We start from the raw sequence: 11,262 nt of genomic DNA on the forward strand, positions 1-11,262 counted from the left end.
AGAGGGTATGTCATAATTTATGTACAACTTCCTTGGTCAAAGGTCAAGGTCAAAAACTTTGGTTTCAGTTGACAACCCCATGTCCTATGGTAAAGATCGTGTCCGCTCTATATCTTGAGATACGTTATCATTTCAAAGTTTATACTTGACATGTATATAAACCAACACCAAAGGGTGTGTCATAATTTATGTGCAACTTCCTAGGTCAAAGGTCAAGGTCAAAAACTTTGGTTTCAGTTGACAACCCCATGTCCTATGGTAAAGATCGTGTCCGCTCTATATCTTGAGAACCATTATCATTTCAAAGTTTATACTTGACATGTTTATAAACCAACACCAAAGGGTGTGTCATAATTTATTTACAACTTCCTAGGTCAAAGGTCAAGGTCAAACACTTTGGTTTCAGTTGACAACCCCATGTCCTATGGTAAAGATCGTGTCCGCTCTATATCTTGAGAACCATTATCATTTCAAAGTTTATACTTGACATGTTTATAAACCAACACCAAAGGGTGCGTCATAATTTATTTACAACTTCCTAGGTCAAAGGTCAAGGTCAAAAACTTTGATTTCAGTTGACAAACCCATGTCCTATGGTAAAGATACAATTTTTTAATGCACATTATTCACAGCGGGGCCCACAGAGATGGCTCCCATCTCAATGATATCTAGTTTGTCTTTATTAATATTACTTTTACTGTTAAGTCTGTTTTTTTTTTAGATATCCCTTTTGACTTAACTCTGTGCTTATGTATCTTATCATACTTTGAACGACAAAATTATTTTATAATGTGACTCTGTACCTATGTATCTTGTCATACTTTGAATGACAAAATTATTTTATTTATTAATAGTACTTTTACTGTTAACCCACTTTTTTTGTGATATACATTTGACGTGACTCTGTACTTATGTATCCCGTCATACTTTGAACAACACTATTATTTTATTTATTTTTACTTTATACTGTTTAGTCAGTTTTTGTTATATCTATTTAGCGTGACTGTATTTATGCATCCCGTCATACTTTGAACGACAAAATTATTTCATGTCTACCTGTGCGAATTTCAAACGCGCAATTTTACACTAGTACTCAAAACCCTCCTTCCTTGATGGGTGCATTTTACATAGACAAATAAAATAGGATTTTATAATCAAAATGAGGATGTTAATTTGATGTGTGCTTCTTCGTTACATTTGTTGTTTTTATAGTGATTAATATGATAACACAATGTTGACTGCTGTACCCCTATTTTTGACATTTTTAACTATTGTGTCTGTTTGTTTTGTTCAAGCATCGGTGACAATATAATGGAATGTGATACGACTGTCATACAAGTGAGAGGTTTAGCTAGCTATTAAACCAGGTTCAATCCACCATTTTCTACATTTGAAAATGCCTGTACCAAGTCAGGAATATGACAGTTCTTGTCCATTCGTTTTTGATGCGTTTTGTTATTTGATTTTGCCATGTGATTATGGAGTTCCGAATTGATTTTCCTCTGAGTTCAGTATTTTTGTGATTTTACTTTTTTTGTAATTAATATTGTGTATAATATGCTCCTGTTACGCAGTCTTCTGCGGCTGAGTTTTCTTTAATAAACTACTAAACTACAATACGTTAACGCCTTGCAATTACGTCTTGTGATATCAGCAGGATGTCCTTTGAAAAAACAATGTAGAAATGTAGACCCTTTACCGGGCTCTACCATATTGCAGAACCTATACACAATTGGTTTTCATACTAAGCTAGTCGCGTCCTGAATATGCAGCACATATTTATCATCTGACGTTTGGCAAACAACAATGACCCAATAAGACACTCATAATAAAACAACCACTGACAGTTGGGTTGTATTTTAGCACAAATCTATTGATTTTTTTGGATAAATGAATCTTGTGGTACATAATCAATTACAATTCTAAGCATTTGAAATTGGAGTCTGTCTGCCACTGGGTTGAATTATGCAAAAAATATTATAATTACATGAGGGTTGTTTGTCCTCCTACTCTTTTTATGTAATAAATTACAAATGAATAAAATTACTGTACTGGGAATGAATATTAATCTTTTTAATACAACGAAGTAATCAAAGTACGATATAATAATGTGGTGACTTAGTACGTGTTTGTAACGATAGACGTTACAGACATATTACATCGAAATGACTTTTCGAAAAGTATATAGGTTTATATGCGGCATAGAAACTGAAATGAATACCATAACTAGAGGCTCTAAAGAGCCTGTGTCGCTCACCTTGGTCTATGTGAATATTAAACAATGGACACAGATGGATTCATGACAAAATTGTGTTTTGGTGATGGTGATGTGTTTGTAGATCTTACTTTACGAAACATTCTTGCTGCTTACAATTATCTCTATCTATAACAGTACTTTCTGTGGAAAATGTTAAGAATTTTAAGAAAATTGTTAAAAATTGACTATGAAGAGCAATAACTCCTTAGGGGGTCAATTGACTATTTTGGTCATACGACTTATTTTTAGTTCTTACTTTGCTGTACATTATTGCTGTTTACAGTTTATCTCTTATCTATAATAATATTCAAGATAATAACAAAAAAACAGCAAAATTTCCTCAAAATTACCAATTCCGAGGCAGTAACCTAACAACCGATTATCCGATTCATCTGAAAATTCCAGGGCAGATAGATCGTGACCTGATCAACAATTTTACTTCATGTCTGATTTGCTCTTAATGCTTTGGTTTTTGAGTTATAAGCCAAAAACTGCATTTTACCCCCATGTTCTATTTTTAGCCATGGCGGCCATCTTGGTTTGTTGGCCGAGTTACTGGACACACTTTTTTAACTAAATACCCAAATGATGATTATGGCTAAGTTTGGTTAAATTTGGCCCAGTAGTTTCAGAGAAGATATTTTCTAAAAGATTACTATGATTTACGAAAAATGGTTAAAAATTGACTATAAAGGGCAATAACTCCTAAAGTGGTCAACTGACCATTTTGGTCATGTTGACTTATTTGTAGATCTTACTTTGCTGAACATTATTGCTGTTTACAGTTTATCTCTATCTATAATAATATTCAAGATAATAACCAAAAACAGCAAAATTTCCTTAAAATTACCATTTCAGGGGCAGCAACCCAACAACGGAATGTCCGATTCATCTGAAAATTTCAGGGCAGATAGATCTTGACCTGATGAACAATTTTACCCCCATGTCAGATTTCCTCAAAATGCTTTGGTTTTTGAGTTATGTCAAAAACTGCATTTTACCCCTATGTTCTATTTTTAGCCATGGCGGCCATCTTGGTTGGTTGGCCGGGTCACCGGACACATTTTTTAAACTAGATACCCCAATGATGATTGTGGCCAAGTTTGGTTAAATTTGGCCCAGTAGTTTCAGAGGAGAAGATTTTTCTAAAAGATTACTAAGATCTACGAAAAATGGTTAAAAATTGACTATAAGGGGCAATAACTCCTAAAGTGGTCAACTGACCATTTTAGTCATGTTGACTTATTTGTAGATCTTACTTTGCTGAACATTATTGCTGTTTACAGTTTATTTCTATCTATAGTAATATTCAAGATAATAACCAAAAACAGCAAAATTTCCTTAAAATTACCATTTCAGGGGCAGCAACCCAACAACGGAATGTCCGATTCATCTGAAAAATTCAGGGCAGATAGATCTTGACCTGGTGAACAATTTTACTGTGTGTCAGATTTGCTCTAAATGCTTTGGTTTTTGAGTTATAAGCCAAAAACTGCATTTTACCCCTATGTTCTATTTTTAGCCATGGCGGCCATCTTGGTTGGTTGGGCGGGGCACCGGACACATTTTTTTAAACTAGATACCCCAATGATGATTATGGCCAAGTTTGGTTAAATTTGACCCATTAGTTTCAGAGGAGAAGATTTTTCTAAAAGATTACTAAGATTTACGAAAAATGGTTAAAATTGACTATAAAGGGCAATAACTCCTAAAGTGGTCAACTGACCATTTTGATCGTGTTGACTTATTTGTAGATCTTACTGGTCCGAGTACACAGTTATTTCGTAGTGCATTTCTTTTAGACAATAAATGAAAATTAAAAAAAACCCACCTGCGCTTTCTCAATAATATTTTTACAGTGTGTTGTACTACTTTTGGGACAAATTATATCAAAATTATAGAAAACTTCATCAGCTCTAACTCAAAATATGGACAATCTTATGTTAAGGGGGTCTTGAAATCTTTTGACAGCTTCCGAAGTGCTAATTTTTGACCTTTTTCACCTGGACCTAATCACTACTTTACATTAATATTTATGACCCAACTTTTTTTACAGTGTCATTTCACCCCCCAACTTGCTATATGAGGCATAAAACATGGAGAAATAAATTTGGAAGGGGTATAACAAAAATTGGCAAGTAACACACTGTCCACACTAAGGACTATATTTGTGGACAACGAAAATCAAAGGACGATAACTGTGTACTCGGACCTACTTTGCTGAACATTATTGCTGTTTACAGTTTATCTCTATCTATAATAATATTCAAGATAATAACCAAAAACAGCAAAATTTCCTTAAAATTACCATTTCAGGGGCAGCAACCCAACAACGAAATGTCCGATTCATCTGAAAATTTCAGGGCAGATAGATCTTGACCTGTTGAACAATACTACCCCCATGTCAGATTTGCTCTTAATGCTTTGGTTTTTGAGTTATAAGCCAAAAACTGCATTTTACCCCTATGTTCTATTTTTAGCCATGGCGGCCATCTTGGTTGGTTGGCCGGGTCACCGGACACATTTTTTAAACTAGATACCCCAATGATAATTGTGGCCAAGTTTGGTTAAATTTGGCCCAGTAGTTTCAGAGGAGAAGATTTTTGTAAAAGTTAACGCAGGACGACGACGGACGACGACGACGACGACGACGGACGACGACGGACGCCGGACGCCAAGTGATGAGAAAAGCTCACTTGGCCCTTTGGGCCAGGTGAGCTAAAAATAGAACGCATCTACCGATTTTAACCGCATGATTATAAAAAACATGGTCAGCTTGACATATCGAGTTTGCAAAAACACCAAAAAACATTTCACTGTTATAAAGACACATTTATTTCTTCCTAATATGAGTAAATCCCTGCGACAGAGAGAACCTGGTTTGATGTTTGTAAAAATAAACAGACACGTTCGGTCGAAATGGGGACGTGTAGTGAGAGTGTCCCGCTTTGTTGATGAGGACGCTTAGCATGAACTCTTTTTATCTACTCTAACATACCCTAATTTCAAATGACAGTAAACTCCAAAGGATGACTAGGTTATTGAAATAGAGCTATTTCCTGGACATCTCCCGATCTGGTAGTTAAACCATTGTATAAATAAAGACAGTAGTATACCGCTGTTCAAACTCATAAATCCATGGACAAAAAGCAAAATCGGGGTAACAAATTAAAACTGAGGGAAACGCATTAAATATAAGAGGAAAACAACGGCACAACATTTAAATGTAACACACACACACACAAAGAAACGGACTAAGCATAAGACAAAATACTATGAGAATAACAAATTTAACATCAAAACCAAATACATGAATTTGGGATAGATAAGTACCGTGACACATCATAGTAATGTGAATTCAGACTCAACAATAAGAGAAAACAAACGACAAACGAAAACACAACGTTAAAATGTAACACACACAGAAACGAACTATAATATAACAATGGCCATATTCCTGACTTGGTACAGGACATTTTTAAAGGAAAAAATGGTGGGTTGAACCTGGTTTTGTGGCATGCCAAACCTACCTCTTTTATGACCATGTGAAATATAACATTAAAATGACAACACAATATTACAGGACTACAATATAAATAAATAGCAGAACACAATTGACAAAGAAACACACGAATAATAGGTAACAAAAGGCAACAATTTTTAATACGCCAGAAGTGCATTTTGTCCACACAAGACTTACTAGTGACGCCCAGATACAAAAGTTTGATAGCCGAAACAAGTACAAAGTAGAATAGCATCGAGGACCAAGTTCTAAAATGTTGTGTCAAAACCGGCCAGGGTTTTCTGTTAGGTACCAGAACATCCCTATTATTTAAAATAATTTATACTTTTGAAAACAGTAAATTTATAAAATGACTTTACAAAAGATGTACATGATAAAACTGAAGAATTAACAAATTAAAGGAAACAACCGAAATACATTACATAACCCGACAAAATGCAACACATCCGAATAAGTTAAAACCTCAACGCCAAGTGACGTCATATTAGAAATTGGTAAAAATGACAAAAAAATGACGTCACATTTCAATTTGTAAAACAGATCATCAAAAAAGGAACAATGACGTCACATTTGAATGAAAAAGATAGAATTGAGATTGATTTAAGATTATATTTCAACTAAATACTGCTATTAAATTTAATAACAATGCCCATTTCAATACTTATTGATAGCAAACTAAGGTAGCAATTAACTATATTATATAGCTATGTCCGATTTGTTTTGAATCTAACTTCAAACGTAAAACATTGTACAGATTACGTTGAACAAAATCAAATCTAATAAATGAGGCCGGTGATTAATTTTCTTTACCATAACACATGAATATAATAGAAAAGACGTAAACGCATTTGACAAAATCCGATGAGAATTACAAATATAACACTAAACATTTAAACTAAATACATGAATTTGGGATAGATAAGTTCCGTAACACGTCTTATGGTAATGCGAATTCACACTCAGCAAAACAGTCACAATCGCGAATAAGTCACGTTTGGTAATTAAAAGATTAGACGACGTAATGACAAACCACAATCTACCATGTGGTAAAAATGTCCTTAGCTAGTTTGGTCAAAGACACATCGTATGGATCCACCAATTGGTGATGGTGTTCATAAAATTTACGGAGTGTCAATTTTAATCTGTCCTCCTCATAACTTTGTTGGAGCAGTTTCTGCGTAAGGAGCACAAATAGTAAAATAACAAAAATATCTAACTCTGAGGAAATTCAAAACAGAAAGTCTGTAATCAAATAGCAAAATCAAAAGCTCAAACACATCAATCGAATGGTTAACAACTGTCATTTTCCTGACTTGGTACAGACATTTTCTTATGTGGAAAATGGTCATTAAACCTGGTTTTAAAGCTGAGTATCTTTTCACTTGAATGAAAAGTGGACGTTCTTAAAAGACAAGAAAAAGTATCAATTACAGATCACCGTACAGCCTTCAACAATGGGTAAAACCCATATCAAATAGTCGGCTATAGAAGAGGGACGAAAGATACCAAAGGGACAGTCAATATAGAAGGCTACAACATTACAAATGTAAACCAATGCAAACGAGAAATTTTGCGGCCTGATTTAAGTACTAAACAAGCAAAACAGCAACAAACGACAACTTCTGAAATGCACTAGTCCATCACATAATGAATGTGGCGGGATCTAACTAGTTCGAAGGTGCCAACAACCCATAACTTGGAAAATTTAAGAAATAGAACAAATCCTAAAATCAGTTAAACAGGGCTCAACTCATCAAAACAGACAGTGGACGTGGCAGGGTACTTACACATCCACAGAGCTGGAAGACATGTTTTATTTAACTTGCATTGGTAAAAGAAATCCAGTTTGCTGTACTTTTTTTTATTATGTATTAGTGTATCTTATTTAATGTATATCAAATTCGAGATAATACGAAATATTTGTCATCAAGGTCTTGGTACCTTCCGATGAACTTTAGAACAGGATGAGACGTAATTTGACCTACCCTGATTCATCAACTTTCTACTTCTGCACTCAAAAATATCAAAAATAGGGACACATCAGTCAACATAGAGTTTTAATCTTAATAACTCTAAACACTAAAACATATGCCCCCAAAAAAACTGCGTATAGACAAGGTAAATAAGCACAAATGAAAAAAAAGAATACAAATATTGAACTTAGCACAACAACACAATCACAGGTGTCATTCGGTTTAACGAGAGAAATGATCGTGAAAGAATATCTAACTGCGGTCAAATATTGAGAGACGATCGTGGAAGTTCTGGTAACGGATCGTGAAAGACATTTAATCGAGAAGACATATGAAAGGTCAATACATATTCTAATTTAATTAATTACACAGACAAATTTACGACAAAATAAAACTGTCTGTCAAAATGGTTCAACATTATGATCAGTATGTGAGAATATCCAGTTTTAAAAGTACATAGTTATTACAAAACAACAAAAGGCAGATTGCTTCTCGACATTTCAATGACACAAAAAATGTAAACAAACATGATTTTTTCACAAATTCGACTAGAAAAACTACTTTAATACGAATAAGGGCATTCTATTTGAATTAATCAAATGGTCCTCGTAGTTATTTTGTATAAAAATAATTTGAAACTTGGTAAATAAAGAACTATTTACACAAAAATTGATTTTTCGGATCGTGAAAGATCACGTACCGCATTTTGAAGATCGTGAAAAGGATCGTGAAAGATCTAATGCTACGAAGACGTTCAAATTATTCTTCAATTATATCATAATTAATATTTGTCATTGGTATTGAGAAAAGTTATTTAGGTCAACATTCTCAATAGCTTTAAGCTTTTCAAAGTATTAATATTTAAAAAAATAAAATAAATGTAAAATAGTTGGATGATTGTAGGATGAAGCTTTTTATTGTCATGTGAAGTACTCACTTATCACGAGTTATAGGATACCCACATTTTGTATATTGGATCATATAAACTACATGTCCGTCAGACAGGATTCACCTGACCCCGAATTTGCCTTATTTCATGGATGGAGATTCATTTTTGTGGTCAACTCCGTATCGCGGATTCGTTAAGCTTTAGGATAAATGTCTGTTGTTATGATTTTGAGGTGTACATTTTCGACTTCTGCAAGGTTTCAAATAACATCGAACTCATTATCATGCATCATTCGGCAATGCTTGTTTTATGTTGTCTAGCCTTTTGGATATATACCTGTATGCTATTTCGTGTATGGTGTACATGTCTGTGTGCATGTTTCATATATGACCATGATGACGTCAATTGTATTTGATATATTGAATGATAGTAAGATGTCTATGTCTGGCTGTCGGTCAGGGTTCATATACTATTGACCTTATGTTTCGAGTTAATAGGCCAAGCATAACTTTTACATTTGTCAGTTTCTAGAGCACTGTAAGGATCAGAACACATTTATTTGGTTTACGGGATATTTGTAGAGATCTGTATGTCATGGTTCATCTGACCTTGAACTCTTTTTATGAACCATTGACAATCATAATTTAAAAAAAAGAAGATGTGGTATGATTGCCAAAGAGACAACTATCCACAAGAGACCAAAATAACACATACATTAACAACTATAGGTCACCGTACGGCCTTCGACAATGATTTAAAGCCCATACCGCATAGTCAGCTATAAAAGGCCCCGATATGACAATGTTAAATAATTCAAACGAGAAAAGTAACGGCCTTATTTGTATAAAAAAAATGAACAAAAACAAATATGTAACACATAAACAAACGACAACCACTGAATTACAGGCTCCTGACTTTGGACAGGCACATACATAAATTATGTGGCGGGGCTAGACATGTAAGCGGGATCCCAACCCTCCCCTAACCTGAGACAGTGGTATAACAGTACAACATAAGAACTTACTATAAAAATCAATTGAAAAGGCTTAACTCATCAGATGGACAAAAATACATTAAGCGCATTTAGCACCTTTGACACTTCTAGTAAAACCCTTGATATAGACGTTTCAAAAATTAACTATCATAAGTAAAGCAGACGAGACATTACAGCATTTGCGCTCTGGTATTCTATAGTCTGTCGTATATAGTTAAATCAATCCACATCTGCGTTGTATATACAGAACTTAAGAAAGTACTGTTGCACAAAATGTTGGTTATCGTTCAATCTCAAATTACTCATGAAAGATGCTGTTTTGCTGTAATTTTTTGTTTGATGAATATCATTTTGGTTTAAACGTTGCATATCCATATTATTGGCTAAATAGTGTCGGTCTGCCTGAATTGCACTTGACCGATTCTCAGAGCTGAATCTTTCAAACTTATTTAGAGACGTTTTTATATTTACGTTGTTGTATGTTGTATTTTTCATTTCGAGGTAAAGTGTTCAATAAAAAAAAAAACTTTAATGCTCATCCTTATCAAAATAGTTACAGGCTTCAACCAGTTGCAGGTTTATCAAATGGCAAAAGAAATACTGATTTCTGATTACTAGTAATAAGTTTGGTCACGCATTATTTTTCACGATCAAAATAATGCGTTGCCTGATCTTTCACGATCAAGTTTGATGGATATTCAACAAATTCAAGGTTTTCATATACAAATTAATGCTTTTAAGAGAAGAACATACCTTCATTTTACTGTACTATCAGATACACCAAAGATTAAATTTCAAATATATCACGATACACTGAAATATGACCATTATAGGTACAAAAAGCATGTTATTTGTAATTAATTTCATAGACATGCATTGCGCCTGTTGTGTTTTTTCATAAAGTTCTGCATATTTTCTCTATCTTATTTCACAGTTATGTTGAAGAAGTTAAACCATTTTGACAGACATATTTTTTGTTCGGATTTGTTTCGCGATTTGAAAATTAAGCGATTTTTTCAAAGATTCTGACCTAGAATTTTCATTAAATGTCTTTCACGATCCGTTACCAGAGCTTTCACGATCGTCTCTCAATACTTGACCGCCGTTAGATATTCTTTCACGACCATTTCTCTCGTTAAACCGAATGATACCCGTGACAATGGCGGGATGTTCAAGTACCGAGTCACGTCAAAGGGATATTACGAAATTGTACTAATTTTAAAATTAATATTAAGGCCTTGTTAATGAAAGATATCGTATCATATTTTTTTTAATATTCAAATTTAGAAGGCCAGTGTTAAAGCATTGATTCATTTCCAGTATATGCAAATGAACTTTTATTTTCATTTTTAAAAGAAGGTGTTGGGTATATACAAGCCATTCGTTATTCATTTGTACTATTTAACTTTTTTTATTTGCGTATGCATTTAATAGGTAATAGAACAGTAAATGTTAATAATCTACTAAGACAAATAAAAGAACACTAGAACACGTAAATAAGATCATTAAGTACGACATGACATTTCTTGTCCATTCGTTTTTGATGTGTTTTGTCATTTGATTTTTCCATGTGATTATGGACTTTCCGATTAGATTTTCCTCTGAGTTCAGTATTTTTGTGATTTT

This window comes from Mytilus galloprovincialis, chromosome 4 (genome assembly GCF_965363235.1).
Source record: "Mytilus galloprovincialis chromosome 4, xbMytGall1.hap1.1, whole genome shotgun sequence".
Taxonomy (NCBI): Eukaryota; Metazoa; Mollusca; class Bivalvia; order Mytilida; family Mytilidae; genus Mytilus; species Mytilus galloprovincialis.